At 35.4% G+C, this 24,250-nt stretch overlaps 1 protein-coding gene across 18 annotated transcripts in view; it reads left to right on the forward strand.

The window, feature by feature from the left end:
• The window catches only part of ROBO2 (roundabout guidance receptor 2), a 1,723,333-nt gene that overhangs the window by 1,011,539 nt on the left and 687,544 nt on the right, over positions 1–24,250 (forward strand). The window lies entirely within an intron of this gene.

Raw genomic sequence — 24,250 nt, forward strand, 5'->3', positions numbered from 1 at the left:
TCCACTAGAATGTAAGTTCTATGAATGTTGGCATGTTTACTATCTTTTGCACTGCTGTATTCCCAGTACTTAGAGAAAAGCCTGGGAAAAGAAATGGGGAGCTTTATGAATGAATAGACAAAAATAGGGGCAAGGGTTGTATAAAGGAAGAGAGAGAGAGAGGGAGTATTTTCTGTTGCTCTCTTATGGCGTTCAAAAATTTCTAGTTTTGCTACAGTTCCTTTGTTTGGTTTGAAGTTTAACTGATATGTAAAATTAAAATTCACTGATTTAGTCATTAAGTTAAAGGTTTTTAGAGCTGCCTGGGTGATTCAGTTTGTGAAGCATCAAACTTGGGTTCAGGTCATGGTCTCATGGTTCATGAGTTTGAGCCCTGCATCAGGCTCTGTGCTGACAGCTCACTTCAGATTCTGTCTCCCTCATTCTTCTGCACATCCCCTGCTTGTGATCTGTCTCCCTCTGTCTCTTTCTCAAAAAATAAATAAACATTAAAATTCTTTTAATTTTTTAATGTTTATTCATTATTTTTGAGAGAGATAGAGAGAGCATGATCAGGGCAGGGGCAGAGAGAAGGAGGCACAGAATCTGAACTAGGCTCCAGGCTCTGAGCTGTCGACACAGAGCCTGACGCAGGGCTCAAATTCACGAGCTGCGAGATCATTGTCTGAGTGGAAATCAGACACTTAACCGAGCCACCCAGGCGCCCCAAACATTAAAAAAAAAATTAAATAAAGTTGTTTTTAAAAAAAAAACTTTAATTTTAAGCCAATTAAGGAAAAACTTTGAAATTAGTGAAATGGATGAACAGAACTAAAATCCATTTGCATTTTTATACTTAGAAATACATAACACATTGTCAGCTTAATTTTTATTTTATTTTACTTCAGAAAGTAAAATAGTGAAAGCTATCAGTTTTCATTTGACTGCAATTCAACACACATTTACTGCAGGTCAAACATACGCCTCTTCACCACCTCAAAAAACACATAAAACCTGATTCCTTTATTAACTTACAATTTACTTAAATATTTATATTACATTTAAAAAATATTATACACCACATCTTTGTATGTTTTATAGCATACACATGTGTGCATATATACGTACCCATAAGAGTTTTCAGCTTATTATATTGTCAGTGTCATCAGCAATATTTTTATTTCTTTTGTTAGCCTAGTATTCTATTTGAAAGGATGTTAAACACATATTTTAAGCTAATATAAATGCCTAGATATCTCCACTGAGAATCATCATGCAAAGGCTTTAAGGTAGTTTATATGGTTTAATGACTTTCAATACCAAGTTGGTTTTCAGTTTTCTCAGGATTTCTAAGCATAGAATACAAATTAAAAAAAAAATGTACAGCGGGTAAAACTTAAGAAATCTGGTAGCACGCTTGCTTTAGAATTAGTATTTTAGAAGACATGAAAAAGAACATTTTTGTCATAAAGGAAAAATAAAATACTGAAAAAAATATTTTCTACATTCATTTAATGTGCATAATAAATAGCTCAGCATCTTGATACTGAGTTAAAAGAGACATTTAGTCCATACCATTAGATAACGTACAAGGTAAATAGAAATGTCATCTTATGACCACAAAAAGAAATGATCCTGTCTCATCAATTTGTATGCATGTTTAGAAACACACTCACATGCACACGCACACACACATGCAACTCTGAAAAGAAATATAAATCATAAGTCAATTTTGCAACTATAATCCCCAGTGTATTATGTAATGCCTCCACTCGCCATATGCTGTAGCTATATTTTCCTCTTCACTTGAACTGCAAAGAAACTTCTGGCCAAAAAAAGCCATTTATTTCTGATTGTTGCACAAAAGTCCACCCACAAAAAAATCAGTTCAAAAGAAAACAAACCTCCATTCTAAGATTTCATATTTACTTAAGAGAACTACCTGAACACAAATTGCTCAACTTTCAGTGAAGTTAGTACTGATAGGTGGTACTTTGAAGAAAACACAGAAGAATTGACCTTTCACATTTCACTCTTCACATAACTTTGACACCTAGGCATTCCTGAAAACAATTGTCTAAGTCTCCCAATGTCTGAGTCTGATCTACTCTTAGAGAATCACAGAAAGAGGAACTTAGCTAAGTGTGATGAAGCCATCTCCCTGAAAAATCTATTATCCTTACTATTCAAGGCGAAATTGCAGGATGCTGGACATACATATTTTGTAAGTATTTCAGGATACATGCATTTTGTTAGGATGACAGTATTCTTTTTAAACCTCTGCAATTGAAACTAGGTTTGAGGAAGTGGAGAGGAAGTAGAACATAAAATAATATTTCTTAAAATAGAATATATTAGTCAAGATGATGTCATAGTATTAGTGTCATCACCATGTTTGCTATATTCCTTCCCTAATAATCAGTTTCTTCATATTCCCCATACTATAGAGCCCCCAAAAGTATTAATCAAAAATAGTTCCTCTTGGCTCTTTGTGATTTACTATCAAGCAAACTCACTACTTATTCTGTCATCCCAAATATTGTGTTGTGCTCTTTGAATAAACTGGTTCCACTGAACTCAGCACATTCTTAGGGCTAGACTGTCCTTTGGAAAAGCAATGCCCTATAGGAAATTTATTTAACTTCATTAAGTTATCCATATAATTCGGGTGTGGAGTTTGGTGAGTTCTTCATAGATTTTGGATACTAGCCCTTTGTCCGATATGTCATTTGCAAATATTTTTTCCCATTCCGTCAGTTGACTTTTAGTTTTGTTGATTGTTTCCTTTGCAGTGCAGAAGTTCTTTATCTTCATGAGTTCCCAATAGTTCATTTTTCCTTTTAATTCCCTTGCCTTTGGAGATGTGTCAAGTAAGAAATTGCTGTGGCTGAGGTCAGAGAGGTTTTTTTCCTGCTTTCTCCTCTAGGGTTTTGATGGTTTTCTGTCTCACATTCAGGTCCTTCATCCATTTTGAGTTTATTTTTGTGAATGGTGTAAGAAAGTGGTCTAGTTTCATTCTTCTGCATGTTGCTGTCCAGTTCTCCCAGCACCATTTGTTAAAGACACTGTCTTTTTTCCATTGGATATTCTTTCCTGCTTTGTCAAAGATTAGTTGGCCATACATTTGTGGGTCCAATTCTTGAGTCTCTATACTATTCCATTGGTCTATGTATCTGTTTTTGTGCCAATACCATGCTGTCTTGATGATGACAGCTTTGTAGTAGAGGCTGAAGTCTGGGATTGTGATGCCTCCTGCTTTGGTCTTCTTCTTCAATATGCTAAATGAAATAAATCATACAGAAAAACACAGATACCATATGTTTTCACTCTTATGTGGACCCTGAGAAACTTAACAGAAGACCATGGGGGAGGGGGAGGGGGAAAAAAAGAGAAGGAGGGAGCCAAACCATAAGAGACTCTTAAAAACTGAGAATAAACTGAGGGTTGATGGGAGGGTGGGAGGGACGGGAAACTGGGTGATGGGCATTGAAGAGGGCACCTGTTGGGATGAGCGCTGGGTGTTGTATGGAAACCAATTTGACAATAAATTTCATATTAAAAAAATGTTATCCATATAATTCGATGATCTTAGTTGCTCTAATGATCAATAAGGGGTGCAAAATTGTGAATGAAACTCCTCTGTTCAAAACAAAATGTATGAATAACCCTGGTATTGATTGATGGTCATTTGTAATCTTGACTTGATTTTGATTAAATCTCAGAAGGCAGCCTTGTAGCAATGATTTCACACTTGTGACAAAGATATCCCCCCTCCAAGTTTGGGTTGTGGAACTCATACATTATGTATTTCCTTTAATGATCCACATAGCCAAGGGATGGCACTTTAAATTGATGAAGGTCATATATTCATATGTAGAACAAATTAGTTTAGAGACAAATGAAGAATAGATGTGCAGTTGCACTAGCATGAACTGTTACAATTATAGTGATTATTATAACCACAATCTAATACCTTCCAGACATCAGCTGCCATTATATGTGTCTGTATCATGAAGACACAATCCTATCTCTCCTAAAATAATATTTCATTATAGGAATATTATTTATATAAAAATAGTTTGGATGTTGCCAGTAACTCCATATCAATCCACTGTTTTCAGGAGTTTAATATTTAGTGGCATAAAATTTGCTTTAAGGAATATCTAGGATTACAGTGCATCCATTAAAAGCTTTTACTATATTGTGCTCTAGAAACTTTGTTTTAAGGAAGATTATTGAGCATAATGACAATTTCATTCATAGTCAACATAAATTGCTCCCTCAACGTCATGCTGTCATACTCCTAGCCAAGTAAACTGCATATAGCATGGGATCAAAAGCAGGAAAAAAAAAACCCTACGTATTAAACCACCTTTAAAACTAGTCTTCGAACAACATTTCAGAGATTTAAAGGTTTCAACTCAGGGGCACCTGAATGGCTCAGTTGGTTAAGCATCTGACTTAGTCTCAGGACATGATCTCATGGTTTGTGGGTTTGAGCCCTGTGGTGGACTCTGTGCTGATAGCTCAGACACTGGGGCCTACTTCTGATTCAGTGTCTCCCTCTCTCTCTGCCCCTCCCCCTGGTCGTGCACTGTCTCTCTCTGTCTCAAAAATAAGTAAATAAGCAAGCACATTTTTTTTTAAATAAATGAAGGTTTCAACTCTGAAAAATTAATGTGGTAATTATATTTTACTATTTCTGAATTTTTAGAATATCATTTTTTTTTAATTCTTGTGGCATTTATGATTTGATGAATAGAAAAAAATAAACACATGAATAAAATGTAATCAGTGTCCTGTTGGCATATGCTTCATGAGGAAAACATCTTCACTTCAACTTGGAAGTGACAGAAGGGTAAAAGTGTTATTTCTCTAGTTAAATTTTCTGCAATGCCAAGATCTTTTGTAGGAATTATCAGAATTGTCTTGCTTTTTGCACACATAAAATAAAAATTCAAGCCCTTTGGGCTAAGAATGTGGATTTTTTTTTTACTTTAATACTATACTTAACAAAAAAAATTTTGCAAAACATAATACCCACTGTTCTCATGCCCTTAATTCACTCTCTCCTAATGTTTATCCAATTACCTGTAATTAACAATAATACATTTCTATTAACATACCTACAGACCTAATTTAAATTTTGCCAATACTCCTTCTAATATTCCTTTTCTGGTCCAGCATCCAATCCAGGATATTACATTGCATTTGTATTCCATATCTTCTTTTTTTTTAATTTTTAAAAATCTTTATTTATTTTTGACAGAGAGAGAGAGACAGAGTGTGAGTGGGGGAGGAACAGAGAGAGGGAGACACAGAATCCGAAGCAGTCTCCAGGCCCGAGCTGCCAGCACAGAGCTCCACGGGGGGCTCGAACTCAAGTTCATGAGATTATGACCTGAGCGGAAGTCGGGCGCTCAAATGACTGAGCCACCCAGGCACCCCTATATTCCATATCTTCTTATACTCTGCTAACCTGGGACAGTTTCTTCGTCTTTCTTTCTTTTTTCTTCTTTTGACCTTGTCGCTTTGATGAGTACAGGTCAATTATTTCATTACATTTTTCCTCAATGTGGACTTGCCTGAATTTTTCTCATGAATAGATTGAAGTAATGCATTTTAGCAGGAATTCCACAAAAGTGGTTTTATGCCCTTCTCATCACATCATGTTAGGTGGCGCATGATGTGCACGTGGAAAAAGAAGTGAGGGAAAGGTAGACACTAGAGATACGAAATACACGAGTGAATATACACTCTCATAAAAGAAATAGATGTATTTGCAGGGACAGAAACCTACTTTAATTCAGGGAGTCATAGATATGTTGTAACTTTCCAAAATAATGTGAAAATCTCTATCACGGAAAAGTGATTTGTCTTATGTCCTCTTCTAACCATGATTTGTGTGTTTATTATTATAAATATGAAATATCCATACAGCCTCTAATTGCATACAAATTTCTAAAATTCAGTTCAATATAGATTACATTTGAAATTGAGAAGAATTTTAAATGTCTAAGGGTTTCATGTGTAGCAGCTTCAAGGCAGAAAATGAAAACATTACTGTGAATGGTTTTACTCCTCTAAGTCAGAGAAGGTGTGGCCTGAGTATTTATGAGGTGTTAAAAGCAAGAACTGATAAATTAATTTTTTGCTGGAGTGAACGCATTACGTCTAGCACCAAATTGTCCATATTAGTAGGCTTTCTTTGTAAATGAGCATTCCTGTTACATGTAAAGAGACTAGTTATAGAAGTGTGGTTGTTCTTATGACATTGGTGGAGAAAATGGTTTTAAGAACTCGTTTTAATTACAGCAGTAGTGTCTTTCTAGACTATATAGTAATTACACTTCTGGTGTTTAACACAGTTCTACTCTCTAACCTTCTTGTATTTAAATTTGGTTCTTTTTCTCTATATGTAAAACCTAGTTAAGTATTTATATTCTTAGGTGCGTATCTGGCTACGATGTGGTTGTTTGAAACATTATTCCAAGACAATTACTGAGGTTGCCAGCGTGTTAAAATGAAGATCAGCATCTAGATTAACTAGCCAACCCTTTATAGTGTTCAGTGAGTCCATAAACCAGTATTCATATTGACCTCTCCCTCCTTATCCTCAAACCACCACATTGATTGATTCTTCATTTTCCTGCTTGAACTTGGCAAAACCCTGAAGTGAAAGGTAGTCATGAGATAAGATACTTCTGTATTTCAGCAGTTGATCCTCACAACAGAATACAGGTTTGGGAAGTTAAAACATATGGCTATCCATATAAGGGCCAGGTAAATTTACTCTAACATAATTATGGATACCTGATTCAAATGTCTACCCAACACATGCTTGATATGTGGCAGATAATGCTACCTATTAAAGATTATGAGAAGGGCTATGCAAAATAGTAAAAAAAACAAAAAAAAAGAAAAGAAAAAAGAAGAAAACCATACTCTGCTACCATAAAAATGTACTGAAGTCATATCAAGATATACCCTTCTATTTATTTAATTATAAGTACAATCATAGTTTATTATAATCTTGCATTCTGTTCCTTGTTTTGATTTATGATAAGCATATTTTCTTTTTCTTATGTAGTTATTACTCTGATTAGGAAAACAATGCATGCTTATTTTGGATAATTTAAAAATAAAGAAAAGCCAGTGAAATAAAATAATAACCTATCAGCCCATCATCCAGAGAATACCACTTCTACGTATTTGACATCACACTAACTATGATTGTACATTTTTAGCATTAATTCCAAACCCAATGCATGTACGTGCAACAAGTTTATAATTTCCGGTTTTATAGATATAACAGCATTTATTTATACTGGCCTCAGTGTTTCAATATTATGCATGAGGTTAAATAGCCATCTTTATATATACAGTGTCATGCCACCCTCCACCCACCCACACACATTTAGGCATGTTCACTTAGTACTATTTCTTGTGTTATTTGAAAAAAAAAATCAGTTCAAGTAAAAAGTCAGGGTGGTACTCGGTGCTATTTGTCAGTGTGACAATACAGGAATTATCGTGGAACCAACAGTTAGAAAGTACAGGCAGTCCTCCGAAAACTGGTGCCTAGAACCTAGATGGCAATCATGGCTACTTTTCCTTCTTTGAGGCTGCACACTCTCCCCTATCTCTGTATCTCTCTACTCTTTAATTGGCCTGCTTCCATTATCAACTGATTCCTTGGCTGGATCACTTGGGTCTAGCCCTCCAGGGCCACCAGCCTACACTATGTTCTTCTCAGCTGACCTACTCATCTTAGAATTACTAGAGTTCTAGAAATTGGTAGATAGTCAGCTCATATGAGTGACACCACAGGTACTACAGGTACAGCAAATCCTCTGGTCCTTTCTTAGATTGTTGGCCACATGTAGCTCAATCCGCAGCCACCTCTGCACCAAAAAAACAAAGAAACAAAAAACAAAAAAACAAAAAACAAACAACAGAAAAACCCAGCCCTGCACTGTTTCACTGAAGAAGATGCAAGGTACCGAACTGTTTAAGAAAGAAAAGGAGGTGAATAAGCCAGGAAATTGAAAGATAATATCTGTTATTGATTTGGCATAATAAATTAAAGGTGCATGGTTCTGTTTTAGATATTTTATAATAATAAAAACAAAGAAAAAGGGAAAAGAATTGCCCTATATTTAGCACTAATTGGGTTTTCAAAATATGTTTATTTTTCCGCTAACTTTTCTTGAGGTTATTTAGATATTTCTTGATAAACCTTTATAGTAACATATGTGAAAGCAGACATGTTTATTCTGTTATTTGGTGGAATGAATTGTGAAAACTGTAGTTCTAACGTTGGTAAAACTTGTAATGAGTAAATATTCAATAGAGTCAATACTAATGATAAGGCACATTATTCCTTTCTTGTGAAGTTTTCTCCCCCCACCCAATCTAAAGACTATGAACACAGAACAGAGTGTTCAATAGCCCTATTTTCTCACCATTATATATAACAAGTTGCACACCCACTAGTTTCATAGCTGACTGCATCTGTTGTTAACACTATTTCTTAACACTCTGTAAGTTTCTAGACTGGTTTGTATATCAACAATTAATTTCGAACGAGGCATGGCAGATGAGGGATGGGGCAATAAGAAATTCTGAAACTGCCAAATATTAAAGCTATAGATTTAATTTCTTTTCTTTTTTTTTTTTGAGTATAGCCAACATACAACATTATATTAGTTTCAGGTGTGCAACACAGCAATTCCACAACTGTACATAATATCTTCCCTACAAGTGTAGCTACCATCTATCACCATACAGCACTATTACAATGTCATTGACTACATTCCTTACCCTGTGCCTTTTATTCCTGTTGCTTACTCATTCCATAACTGGAAGCTTATATCTCCTATTCCCCATCTTTTCCATTCCCCTACCCCTCTCCCCTCTGGCAACCATCAGTTTGCTCTCTATTTATATAGTCTGACTTTGCTTTTTGTTTTTTTATTCATTTGTGTTTTTTGGTTGCTTTTTGTTTGTTTTGTTTTTGTTTTGTTTTGTTCTTAGATTCCACATATGAGTGAAATCATACAGAATTTGGCTTTCTCAGTCTGACTTATTTCATTTAGCATAATACCCTCTAGGCCCATCCATACAGATTTTACAATAGAGGATTAAATGGTTTTTTACCATATTAATTTAATTGCTATTCTCAGTACAGGGTCAGCAATGATTTCAAATGCATTTTCGACTTAACATATCCAAACAGAACCCTTGATTTGTCCCCCAAATATTTTCCATCCTTAATTTTTTTTCTCACCAACTTATACCTTCAGCCACACTTTTTTTGAAGTCTAAAGTTTTGGAGTCATCTTTAAAATGTCCCTTAGTCTATGGGGCGCCTGGGTGGCTCAGTCGGTTGGGCGGCCGACTTCGGCCCAGGTCATGATCTCGCGGTTTGTGAGTTCGAGCCCCGCGTCAGGCTCTGTGCTGACAGCTCAGAGCCTGGAGCCTGTTTCGGATTCTGTGTCTCCTTCTCTCTGACCCTCCCCCATTCATGCTCTGTCTCTCTCTCTATCTCAAAAATAAATAAACGTTAAAAAAAATTTTAAAAAATGTCCCTTAGTCCATCACTAAATGCTGTCAATCCTCCGTCCAAACTATGTCTCAACTGAATACATCCTTCTTGATCTATTTTGCCAACATACTTTTTTCCAGTTAACATGCCAGTGTAGTTTTAGTTGGCCTCCTTGCTTCCATTCTTGTACTCCTTTACTACTTTCTCTGAACAATCAATATAGGGATAATTTTAAAAATATTTATTAAATGGTTCCAGCATTTTAAATTATTCAAAATGTTTTATGTTACTAGTTTACATTAAGTGTTTTAGAATGTATCCTATTATAGCACAAATTCTTTTCTTTTTTTCTTGATATAGAGGACACAGTGGGCGAGGGGCAGAAAGAGAGAGAATCCCATGAGGGGCAGAGAGAGAGAGAGAGGGAAAGAGAGAAGCAGGGTTCACCTGAAGGGGGACTCATGTTTTACCTGAAGCAGGGCTTGAATTCACCCCATGTAGGATTCAAACTCACAAGCCATGAGATCATGACCTGGACCGAAGTCAGATGCTTAATGACTGAGCCACCCAGGTGCCCCTGGCATACATAAATTCTTCAGTAAGACTCACAAGGTCCTTCATGGTCTGACCTCTGCCTTCCTCTCCAGGACAATATTATTCCACTTCCCCCCTAACTTTCAAGGTCTTCCTTGCCTTGCATTGGCCTTCCTCTAAAGCCTAATTAAGCCAAGTTCTTTTAAAGCCAAATCTTCACACATGCTGTTCCCTCTCCTTGGAAGCTTTCTTCTCCTTTATCTTGTTATCTCTTAAATTGTGTTATAACCTATAATGATAGAAATAATCCCTTAGGGGCACCGGAGTGGCTCAGTCAGGTAAGCGTTGGACTTAGGCTCAGGTCTTGATCTTGCAGTTTGTGAGTTGAGCCCCACACCAGGCTCTGCCCTGTGAGCATGGAACCTGCTTTGGATCCTCTCTCTCTCTCTCTCTCTCTCTGCCCTTCCCCCATCTGTCTCTCAAAATACATAAACGTTAAAAAAATCATATAAAATTTTTTTTAAAAAACAATAATCTCTTAGACCCAATGACCTTTCCCTTCTAATGTCTTTGTAATTATTATGTTCCTCTTTCTTACTTCTCCATAATCTTTGGGAGGGCATTGCTATAGTAGAACTTTACCATATTACAACAGAACTTGATCTTTACTATATTACTAGAACATAACCCAATGCCTGATACATGATTATTGCCTAATAAATTTCTTTGACCAATCAGCAAAATTTAAAAATACAAACGTTTTAATATTAAAGAATAAGATCTCTTCCACTACAGAAAATGGACTCTCTTAGAATATAATTTGTAGGTAACTAGTAATTAATTACTTAAAATTTAGTTATTACTAAAACTTATCAAAAAGAAAGCATATTTTCTTGACATTAATAATAAATGTTACAATTCTCTAGAAGGACCATGCAATATATTTTCTAAAAAGACCCTGCGATACATTTCTGAAAGTTGCCCTAAGTCATTATGATATAAAAGAAATTTGTGTATACGATCAATATTTAGATTATTATATAGGAAATTTATAGTTAGTTAGAACCTGGAGACTTAAACTATTTAGTGGTTTCTACTTTAAATGTTTTCCTGTTGAAACACATTGATTTGTTTTCCTTTTCATCCTTCAACCCAGCAGCTCTAAGTCTGACATTTTTATCACCCCAGTGGAATGCCTGGTTTTCATTTGCAAAGCACACCTCACTTTTACGAGTGAAACATTTCAATTTTATAAGAGAAACATCACGGGCTAAGTAGCACATGCAAATCTAACAACCAACCCCACTTAATTGTTCTGACTCCCTATTTCCACAGACTGGGATTTCTCATAAGATAAATGCATTACATAAGCAACATTCTTTTCAATGTAGAAAGGGAAGGCTGTCCACTGAGCTTGCTTCTGATTCTTTGCCTGGGAAGCACCACTGACATTTAAAGAGTGTTGGCTTCATTTATGAACATGCCCATGACAGCTGCTTATGGAAGTGCAGAACCTCACATGTGGCTCGGTTTGCTTTTTAACACTTAGTTACATTGGCTGTACCAGCCCATGTCCTTGACTCCAGGGGACATGCAAAATAGAAACAATTCAACGGGGCTCACAGGAAACACTGGCCTCTGGGAATCCACAAGTCTAGTTTTAGATGATTCCAACTCCAGTTGGAATCCTCTTTGGCATTGAACAATCAGTCCCCTTTTTTTGTTGCTGTTGAAGATACAATTGACTTTATTAAGAGATTCATAAATTAGTCAACATCTCATGTAGCAAGTAGAAAGATACTCCTGAATAGTTCTCTTAATTTTTCATCTCAGTTCCCCCATCTATAAATAAAGAATTGATCTGGATGGACCCCAAGAAGTCCTTCATCTCTCACTTCCTATTACTCCAGTTTTCTATCTCTTAGCTGGAGAAACAATAATATTATTAAAATATTATGCTTCATCTTATTATGTTGAACACTGAACTGTAGGTAGAAGGTCACACTCCAGTTCATTTAGACTCTTAAGACGTGTAGCTTTATTGTCATACACACTTTTGTGGCATTATTTTCTTCTTACCCTACTATTAAAAATATTTTGTACAGACATAGACTTTAATGCAATGCTCCTCCTTTAATGTTTTCCTAACCTCATGTGAGCTCTTCAGCTGTGTGTAGAGAGGGAGGGAATACATTTTTTTAATGTTGATTTATTTTTGAGAGAGAGAGAGAGACAGGGTGTGAGCAGGGGAGGGGCAGAGAGAGGGAGACACAGAATCTGAAGCAGGCTCCAGGCTCTGAGCTGTCAGCACAGGGCCCAACGCAGGGCTCGAACTTGGGAATGGCAAGATCATGACCTGAGCCAATGTCAAGATGCTTAACCAACTGAGCCACCCAGGAGCCCAGAAGGAATACCTTTTAATACTCCAGTAATAAAATGTGCTTTCAAATTTATTTTAGCATTTCTTCAGTAGGTTTACGTTCAGTTGGTCCTTTCTGAGACGTCTGTATCATGGTCCATTGAAAGAGCTGCCTCAGAGGACTGGTATTTGTGTTTCGGAAATTCCCCTTCACAAACCCCCAACCTTCTCTGTCTTGAGCTTTGCATACCATTCATGGCTCTGTTAGTAGCTGTGTCTGCAGACCTGGCAAGACATTTAAAGACTCTTGTTGTTTATTATTAAGGTTGTCATTCAATTATAATGGCTCTTCTCATATTTCCAACCTGCCTTTTAGTGATCCCAAACTTCCCAGATAATGAATTTTTGAATTAGATCTTTAAGAAAGTCAGAAAAATGCATGCTAGGTTTCTGTAAAACATATTGGAAGGTACCACTTAAAGTTACTGCTTCTTTACAATTGAAATCAGTTGCCAAACTAGAAAATAATGACCCTGTTTTAATAACTGGGATCTACACAAAAGACTTAAAAACTAACACACATTCACGGTTATATAGAACTATTGCAAGGAGTAAAAAAAGAGAGAAGCCATCTTTTCTGCCAGCACTTTTTTTCTACCTAGTTCCTTGAAAAGTTAATAAAGTTTACTGAGAGTTAGGTTAGTTTCTGTGTGTTATCTTTATAGTACACATTGTCCTATATACTGTGCTGAGTGCTATTAGGTGATATTATGCTGTTATTAACTCCTTAAAGGAACACAGAAGACAGGAAATATAAATCCTAACTTATAAACAAGGAGGAAATTGAAGATATGGTAATATGACAAATTGACAACAATTCAAGATGGGCTTAGTTGTCTAATTCAAAGCTTTTTAAATTTGTTTTTTCACATAAGCTCTAGGCCCAACTTGGGGCTTGAACTCATAACCCCCAAGATGTCTTATGCTCTACTGACTGAGCCAGCCAGGTGCCCCTCTAGTCCAGAGTATTGCTTTAAAGAATACTTTGGACTAATTGAAGAAAAATTTTGGTGAATTTATAGAAAGTCAAAATTATTTTTTAAAGTTTTAAATTTTAAAATACATGTAATTAGAATTAACTTAGCAGTTAAAGACTTTCCAATAAAAAGGTCTGTTTCTATTAAATTCCCAGTTGTCTCATATAAAATAGTATTTCTACAATTAGTAAGTCATTGAAAATTAAAACTTTTCTAAACACTTTGTATACATAATGTGGAGCCATATTATACTTTTACTTTATTTATAAATGTGTTTTTATAGATAATGAAAAGATAAATGCTAGACTTACCCTCACTAACGCAAATTTTAAAAGTACAAATGAATAAGGTTAATTACACTAAAACAAAATAATTGTGTTTACTGAATCACCGAAAAGAAATCGTTGATATTTTCTTTATTTTTATTTATTTTTTGAGAGACAAAGAGAGACAGAGTGTGAGTGGTGAGGGGCAGAGAGACAGAGGGAGTCACAGATTAAAGAGCCTCCAGGCTCTGAGCTGTCAGCACAGAGCCCGATGTGGGGCTCTAACTCACAATCTGTGAGATGGTGACCTGAGCCAAAGTCTGATGTTCAACCGACTGAGACACCTAGGCGCCCCAATAGTTGATATTTTCAGATAATAGAATTTTCTCTAGTAACATTCATCTCACACTCTACAAAACAAATGACGTACAATTTTCTTTTTTTTTTTTTAAGAAATTTATAATTTTGTAAATCCACAGGTATGTTAGCTCCAAATTAAATCCTAAAAGATTCTAGACATCACTTAGGAATGTGGTATGTTTTAAGAAACTGAAAAAGGAGAGGCACCTGGGCGGCTCAGTCAGTTAAGCGACTGACTCTTGATTTCAGTTCAGGTCACAGTTTGTGGAATTGAGCCCCCTACTGGGCTCCGGGCTGACATCGAGGAGACTGCTTGGGATTATCTCTCTTCTCTCTGCCCCTCCACCACTCAATCTCTCTCTCTCTCTCTCAATAAATAAATAAATAGATAGATAGATAGATAGATAAATAAATAAAGTAAGTTAAAAGAAGAAGAAGAAGAAGAATTGGAATCTGAAGTATCCTGTTACAAATTCGGGTGTTTGTTAGGCAGTACATATGTGCTTGGGTTCATTAAGCTCCATTGTTCGGTGGTTTTATACTTTTCATCAAATTTTGAAAAAAATTGGACATTTTCTCTACACATCTTTTCTACCCAACCCCAAATACACTTTTTTTTTTTTTGAGAGGCCACAATTACACCTATATCAGACCATCCAAAGAGTTTCCACAACTCACTCATGCTCTTTTACCTGTTGTTTTCTTGTCTCTGTTTATAACCTAGGGGCAAACATAGGGCTCCTTTCACCATCATCCCTCAGAAATGTAATGCCTTTCTTTGCCTGATGTCCAATGTCTTGAAAAGCAGTGTTTCATATATTTAGTATGGCGTTTTCATTGTTTCAGGTGATAGGGTAGAGCTAGTTCTATTACTCCATCATAAATGGAAGCAGAATTTGGAAACTATTCTTCTTACCATTGAAAAATCACCATATGATAAAAGTTTCCATATCTTTGGTAGGTTTATTAATGCGTTTAATTCCTTTTTCATGAGTCAAGAAAAAATAATATTTACATTATAATCACACTCCCAGAATAGTATTTGTTCAGAAGAAATCTTACAATATATTTAACCCATCTGTTTAGTACTTGACTTTTTCTGTAAGAACACATATAAGCAGCCATTCAACTTATGTATGATATCTCTAGAGACAAGAAACTTATGTCTTTTTGAGGAAGTCCACTCTCTTCTTAATGGAACAAAAGGATATATATATAAAGAGAGAGAGAGAGAGAAAGATATAGATACACATATATACACAGATATATATATATATATATATGTATGTATGTATATACCTGTATATATGTGTATATGTATACCTATACCTATATATACATATATATCTGTTTCATTGTTTCTTGCTTTACTACCTAGTAAGATTCACAATAAAATGTTTTTCAGTACACTACATCACTTACAATTATTTAAGAAAGATTTTATTGTCCCAAAGTTGTGTCTTCTCTTAGCTAACAGTTCTAAATTCCTTCAATTCAATCAGTTGCATATGATGCAGTTCTGTGCTCTGTCACCATTCTCATCCGAAAACAATACTTTTTATTTCAAGTCATGTCATTGGTTGTTATCTTGCTGGAGGCTTTAATCTCCTAAAGTTGGAAATTATTTATTTGTTTTATAGTCAATTTTGGTTTTTATTTTTCCACATGTTTTTCAATATCTGTGCTCACCATTACTTATTGAATCTCAGAACTTTCTAATAAGATATTTTTCCTTTATTTCTGATGAACATTTCTAGATTTCCGTTCTGTGGTAGTCTAGTGGTGGGCAAGTCTTAGCTGTTACTCATATTGGTATGTGTTTCCTCATGTGTTTTTCGATTTTGGATTAAGCATGTCATGTTTTTTTGTTTGTTTGTTTGTTTTTAATTTTTTTTCAACATTTATTTTTATTTTTGGGACAGAGAGAGACAGAGCATGAACGGGGGAGGGGCAGAGAGAGAGGGAGACACAGAATCGGAAACAGGCTCCAGGCTCTGAGCCATCAGCCCAGAGCCCGACGCGGGGCTCGAATTCATGGACCACGAGATCATGACCTGGCTGAAGTCCGACGCTTAACCGACTGCGCCACCCAGGCGCCCCTAAGCATGTCATGTTTTATTAGAATCCTGTGGAATCTAGGTTGAGAGTGTGTTTTTCCAGAGAATTCTTTTTTTTTTTTTTCTCTTTTCTGGCCGCATCTCATCTCCAAGCCATTGCTAACAATAGGGAAAACTTTCGATTAATTTATGGACTTGAAGTTTTTTAGATGAAGCAGGAAGAGTAATTTTATTTTGGTGTTTAGTTATGTATTTTTTCATGGAAGTATAGTTGACACACAATGTTATGTTACTTCCAGGTGTACGACATAGTGATTTGACAAGTCTATATATTATGCTATTTTCACAAGTGTAGCTACCATCTGTCACCATACAATGCTATTCCAGTATCATTGACCATATTTCCTTTCATTCCTGTAACTCGCTCATTCCATAACGAGAAACCTGTATCACCCACTCCCCTCACCTTTTTACTCCCCTTCACCTCTTTTTGCTAATCTTCCCACCCACCTCCCCTCTGACAACCGCCAGTTTGTTCTCTGTAATCATGGGTCTGTGTCTGCTTTTTTTTGCTTTCATTTGATACCAAGTACATATTGACATAATTTGATGTGTTAAGATATATATATATTTTTATTTTAATTCCAGTTAGTTAACATACGGTATTTTCATTTCAGGTGTAAAATATAGTGATTCAACAATTCCTTCCATCCTCTGGTGCTCATTATGGCAAGTGAACTTCTTAATCACCTACAAATCACCTATTTAACCCAACCTCCGTTCTCCCTCTCCTCTGGTCACCATCAGTTTGTTCTCTATTAAGAATCTTGTCTCTCTCAGGAAGAGTAAATCTGAACTCCAAACTAGATAGAAGGTAGTCATGTAATTATGAATTCACAGAAACTTTTTTTTTTAATCTATGAGTTAGGTTGAGTCTGAGAGGCTACCCACCTGTTTCCAATGGTTAGTGCGTGGACTTTTTCACTAAAAGTGTAGTCCTTCAAGGGTCCTGACTTTAATGGGACCAACTTGTTTACCTTGCCTCTTCTTGTTCCCAAGATGAATGTTAAAACCTGACGCTTAAGGGTGCTGAGATTGTTAAAAATTCACTGAGCAACTGTGGCTCCCGTGAAGAGATTTTTAATCAGCCTTGTTTTTTGTCTTTGAGAATGTCCTTTGTTATCATGCAAGCATTTTTTATCATGATTATATTATTTTAGCAAATATTCCCAAGGTTTTGTAATGGAAATATTTTTTCAGGTTTGTTATTTTAAAATACAGTCCCATCTTCTATTTCTTCTTCCAAGTCATTTGGAAGCATGCTTACTGTGACAAAGATAAACCTGAAGTATTACAGGACATTTACTTAAGAACCGTGTTGTTTAGAGGCACCTGGGTGGCTCAGTTGGGTAAGCATCCAACTCTGGATTTCTGCTTAGGTCATGGTCTCATGGTTCATGAGGTCAGTCCCTGCACTGGGCTGTGCACTGACATGGAGCCTGTTTGGGATTCTTTCTCTCCCTCTCACTCTGCCCCTCCCCTGCTCTTGCTCTCTCTTTCTCTCTCAAATAAATAAATAAACAAAAACCCTGTGTTATTTAACAATAACCACAAAGCTGAATTATGGCCATTCTACTAATTTCCATTTCATTAAATTATCTTACATTTAGCCCCATTCCTTTATCTTGTCTCCAGTACAAATAATCTACTGATGTTCATATATACTTAGTATAAACTCAGAATATTTTCAGCTTTAATGACAGAGTCCCAAATCAAAGTATCTTAAGCCAGAGATAGGATTTTTTGGATGATGTACTAGAAAAGTCCAGTAGTTAAAGTAGCTAATTTCCGGTGGACGAATGATGTCATGAAAATCAACTTCATGTCTCAGATATGCTTTTCTCATATTGGTTTTATTTTTTCCTAAGAAGTGTAGAAGGACAACCAGCTAACTCTCATAAATTTGGCAACCCCACCAGAAGTTGATATTCTCTTTTCTAATAGTTCTAGAAAAAAAATCCATATATCATTCTCATTTGTGCGGATCCAATATCTGTCCCTGGACCCAGAGTATAGGGTCAACCCCATCAAAATGACATAAAATTAAAAGAAGAGGCACGGCCAACTCCCAAAAGAGCTGAGTCGGCTACTACTGTAAGGAATATTCTGCAGGCAAAATCAACAAGATTTCACTGTTGTTGTGTACTCTGTTTTTGTATTCTAATTGCCTAAAAACATTACAAAGAGAGAAAAGAAATTTATTCTAAAATCACTTCTTAGTGAATCATGTTGAGGCATTGTAATCATTGCTTTCTCAGGAAGTTCACAAACCATCCTGATATGGTTAGCTGAACCAATTGTGTTCCACTTTATAAAATTAGAATGACATGTACATTTTTAACATCTCTTTTTTTGTCACAAATTCTCCAAAGTTCCTGAAATTAGTTTGGTGATCACCTTTACAATACCCTGGGATACAATTCACAGAGGCCAGATATTTTAATGAATTTGTACTAGTAGAGGCTTTCTTTACAGTTTCCTAAATTGGGGGAGATTAGAATCCCTTATATAAATACTTATTTTACAATTTGAAGATTGTGGTCTTTGACAGAGATAGTAAAAAAGTAATTGAGAAATTACTCCATTCTTTCCAACAGTAGAATCCTTTAGTTTCTACTCCAGTAGGAGGCCAGAGTTTTTCTTGGTTTTCTTCTTTCTCTAACAGAATCAAATTAGTCTTTTCATTGCTTAGTCTTTTGTAAACTTCAATTCCCATGTACACATAAAACCCTCATTTTCTAGAATGGCAAGTCTCATTTCAAAGCTATATATAATGCAGAAATTGTTATTATTTATTTCTAATCCATTATGGATTTTGTAAAATGTATTAAAGTGAACTATTAGAATAATTACATATTAGGAGGTCACAGCCATTTCAGTTAACATGAAGTTTTAAACACTTCAATTGCTGTACATATCTTATCATGGCAGGTGGTTCATTGACTATGCTTTGAGTAGCAACAATCTAAAGTGTGAATTGGGTCATGCCCAATGAACCCCCCCCCCCCAGGTTATAAGAAACTCTAAGATGTGCTTTATTTCTTTTCACTGTCACTTTCATATGGATATGAGTTGAAGATAGATTCATTTACTCACAGTCTAGCTATCATCAAGGCAATAAAAGTCAAGAACTTATCAGCTTTTTTTTTTAATTTTTTCAACGTTTATTTATTTTTGGGACAGAGAGAGACAGAGCATGAACGGGGGAGGGGCAGAGAGAGAGGGAGACACAGAATCGGAAACAGGCTCCAGTCTCCGAGCCATCAGCCCAGAGCCTGACGCGGGGCTCAAACTCACGGACCGCGAGATCGTGACCTGGCTGAAGTCGGACGCTTAACCGACTGTGCCACCCAGGCGCCCCAAGAACTTATCAGCTTTTATAGGTATACAGAAAGTTAAAACCACCATCTTTTTATACTTGGCTTCAGTTCTCTCATGATCTGAATTTGAATTCCATCAACCATTTCTTTACCCATCTGAAGAACTGAAATGTATTCCTACAACTTGTTTTGTTTTCCCCAATGCATTTCCACTGTCCTGTTTGTGAACTAACACTCTAGTTATATCATCTTCCTTCCTAACAGATCCTATTTCTTTTAGAGTGTTAACATCCTCATTTACTGAATGCCAGTCTTCTAGGTTCACTCAACACTAACTTGATGATATATTTGAAATTATATTTACTTCTCTGCAATATATGTGTCACCTGAAGTAACGTTAATGCAGGGAAAGTAAATTTGAAGTTATGTGTGCATGTGTGTATGTATTTTAAGCATGCATTCATATGAAGATAGAAAAGGGCAAAATACTGGTTTTAATCCCTTTCTTAACTTGTTTAAGTGATGTATTACTTTTTGATTTTCATATCATCATATTTGCTTTTCCCCATAGAACAGAAAGGATGTACTATTTAAGAGTGTTTCCTTTGTTCTTATTTAGTTAATTAAAATTTTTCTTAGTAAGAACAGGTAACTTCTTTTAAAAACATGGTCTTCCACCGGTCCACAAGATTTGAGCCATTCTTAGACTATTATAAAGCATGATTTAAAAATTGTCTCTATTCTCACTTTTCTCATAACTAACTGCTATACCTTCAGATTTTTTCTCATTGCCAAAGGCTGTATTAGTACATGTAAATAGCCCTTGTTATCAGGAAACTCTCAGGTTCTTCAATTTTGTCATCAAGTTTCCAGTGGCAGCCTTTTCCCTACTTTGTTCTACAGGATGAAAAATGTATTCTTTAATACGCATGGTCCATAAGTACATAACTTTGGTAAATTATATCTGGTAATTTATTTTGAAAGTAATGTGTCCCTCTGAATCAGCACAAGTCAATGGCATATGAAATACTAGGTACATCACATAGTCAATATATTCTTGAAAACTCAACCTACATTCAAATTGACCATGTCTACTAACATTTTTTAAGTCAGCTGATACAATAGTTAATTGTCAATGGACATGAATAATTCCTACATCAGGTCAAGGCAAAACTACTCTCTCGTTACAGACTACTTTTATATTCAGCCTGTGAAATAAATTTTTGTAGAGTCATGAAATAATCACATGGCATAATTTTCTCTTCTATATATTTAGCAAATGTTTGCACATTTTTTGTATATATTTATGTATAAAATATTCAGTAGTTATATATATTTATAATAATAATTAAAGTACAATTTATAAACTACATTTGCTGCTCTTTCATCATGGTCAGCAGTTTTAATTAAACTAAATTTAGTTTCATTTAGTTTTAATTAAACTAAACTTTCAGATTTGATTTTAACTTGTACAGATGTCAATTTTTTTTTAATTTCTTGACTATAATTTGCACACATTCCATAAAATTCTACCAAATGGTAGTTAGTAATTCTAGCATTTTGCTGTAGTCAAACACTAGTAATCATCATAAAACCTGTCGAAAAATTTGTCATCCCATACCATTCTGACAAAAATCATGACAATGTACTAATGCTGAAATTTTAAGTTTCAAGATAGAAAATTAAATACAAATGCTATCCAGTGTTTTAAAAATTGATTCTGAACATGATTCTCTTTATTTTTGAAAACCATACTCTTATTACAATAGAAAGTTTGTGAAGATCGACAGCTGTTAACTTCAGTTCCCTGCTGTTTGTGAATGCCACCCATCTTGAAAGCCACAAGAAGAACGTTTAGTGAGTGTGCATTTTAGTTTGAAACAAACAAATATGACTGTTCCCATGAAGGAAACTTGGTGTAATCTAAATGATTAAGCTGCACATATTTGTAAGGCTCATTCAAGGGATGAATATTTAGTGACAGCAAGTAAAGAGCAGAATATGTCCGTGTGTTGTAGTGTGCCTAGGCAGCTTTAGGGAGCAAAGGGGACTTAAGGGCATTTAATTCAAACTTGATATTATCCTGAATGATAAGGATGAGACCTAAAAAGCTGCAGTTCTATTCTATGTACTCAAGGACACCATTGTCTCACTGGTATTCATATAATTCAATAGACTTCCAATTCACCAAGCACTCTTCCCTGATAGAATGTTGAATTTCATTTTGGAAATTAACTTTTACAACAAAATGGTCCTTTCAATCTATATTAATGGTTGAGTTAGTACAAGATATACCAAGCATCATTTTGTATTATGGTTGCTAGGGAATGTGGTTGGTTACCTGTGAGAAGATACTGTCCTGGAAGTACACACACTCTCTGTCTCTCTCCAACTCTATTTTTTTCTGTCTCTGTCTCTCTCTCTGTCTCTCTCACACACATACACACACATCACTCCCTCTCTTATAACTTAATCTCAATAAGTTAACATAAAAGACCAGATGCTCCTCCTTTTTAAGTGTGTGTGTGTGTGTGTGTGTGTGTGTGTGTGTTACTGTTGTACGCATAAAGGCTGGCATCCTATGTTCCACTGGAGCAAATCTGTACTCAAGTGCTCCTTTGCTAAAGGGAATTTTTAAATGCCATAAAGCTGTAGTCTTAACCTTGACTGTCTTTCATTCTCAAATATCTATTCAGTTATATGTGCTGAGTGACTTAACAACGAAGTGAGAAAATTCAGTGACTTGACATTTACAGTTCCCAACTGATTCGTTTATTTATTCAACAGAGTAAATATTTAGGCAGCAGAATTAAATTGGAAAATGTTTATCAAGTTTGAGACCACCTTTCTTTCAATATATAAAACATGAACCCAGAGGCCTACGCATAGAGAAATTTACCTATAAATGTGCCCTACAGAGAAGGGCACATTTAAATGTCCCAATAGGTTTTCATCAACCACTAGTTTGTTTGGGAAACTTCTGCCAATACTTTAGGACAGTGCAATTGAAATAACTTACATGCAACTGCACTTTATTAATCATTTTGTATAATCTTACCATACAGGCAGTTCTCTGACTGTATTTTCTCACCTTATTTCAGACCAAGGATCTATTCTAGTTAGTTTGCCACACCTGAAGTGCATAGATCTCTCCCACCACATGTAACACCATGTCTTTATCTACACACTTGAGAAATTAGCTGAAAAACCCCTATACCCACAACCAGAAGACGGACTCTTAAACAGTGTCTCAGCATAAAAGTATAATAAAAATAAACAAAGGCTTGAGGTTTCTGCTTATAACAACATTGTATGGATAAGCTAAATAAAGAATATTGTCCAAAAAATAGTTTCCAATGATTCTCAGGATGATTTTACTGTCATTAAGCAATAAAAATAATAACATCATGCCAACAGCCTTTGAAATCTGAGAATATATTGACATTCCATTGTCATAATGGAGAAAATAATTACAAACCTAACTTTTATATCAAAATCAGGAAGCATATAATTGCAATTTTCCATGGACATAATCGAGAAAAAAATATATAGGGGTGCCTGGGTGGCTCAGTCACTTAAGCATCTGACCTCGGCTCACGTCACGATCTCACAGTATGTGGGTTCAAGCCCCACATCAGGCTCTGTGCTGACTGTTTGGAACCTGGAGCCTGCTTCGGATTCTATGTCTCCCTCTCTCTCTGCCCCTGCCCTGCTCATGCTCTGTCCCTCTCTCACTCTATTGGAAAATAAACATTAAAAAATGTTTAAGAAAAAATTACATATACATATATATAACTTAAAATTTACCAGTTTAATCATTTTTTAAGTTTATTTTGAGAGAGAGAAAATTTCTTATTTATTTAATTAGAGCTTATTTATTCTGACTTTGTTTATTTTGAGATATTTACTTTACTTAATAAAATTGAAGTTTATTTTATTTATTTTGAGCACATGCTCTGGAGGGGCAGAGAGAGAGAGAGGGAGAGAGAAAATCCCAAGCAAGCTCCACACTGTCAGCATGGAGCCCGATGTGGGGCTCGAACTCACAAACCATGAGATCATGACCTGAGCCGAAACCAGGAGTTGTGCACTTAATGGACCGAGCCATCTTTTTCATCATTTTTTATGTGTGATTCAGTGGCATTAATTACATTCCAAAAATTGTGTAACCATCATGAATATCTGTTTCTAAACATTTTCTTCACCTCAAGTAGAACCTCTATACTCTTTAAGAAATAACTCCCTGTTTTCCAACCCTATAACCACTGAATTAAAATCTTCAGAGCAATATGAAAGAGTTTGAATTTTTAAGAACACAGCAGAAAAGTTTTATGAGTAGGCCAGTTTGATAAACAAAGGAAGGTGGTGGGATGTTGGTCCAAGTTAATCTTCTCAACTAACATTTGTGTAATCCCGAAGTCACATATTTAAAATTGAGGGTCCTAAAGATTCACTGTTATGTCCTGAAAACAGACTTTAAGCTTCTGTTTCAAATTCCATGTTTAAACATATAGAAGTTTCATATCTAAATTTAAATATATCATCTCCTTTCAAAATATTGATATTTTTATGAATAAACTATCAAAATGTTTTAGTTTATTGCCGTTTTTGTTTGTTTCAAGTACTAAAAATAACAGTGTGTTTCTAGCAGATAAATGGTAGAATAGTCTCTCTGTATTCTGATTTTTATTTACTTATTATGTCCAATTTGCTACCAATATTCTCTTGTTT

This window comes from Prionailurus bengalensis, chromosome C2 (genome assembly GCF_016509475.1).
Source record: "Prionailurus bengalensis isolate Pbe53 chromosome C2, Fcat_Pben_1.1_paternal_pri, whole genome shotgun sequence".
NCBI lineage: Eukaryota > Metazoa > Chordata > Mammalia > Carnivora > Felidae > Prionailurus > Prionailurus bengalensis.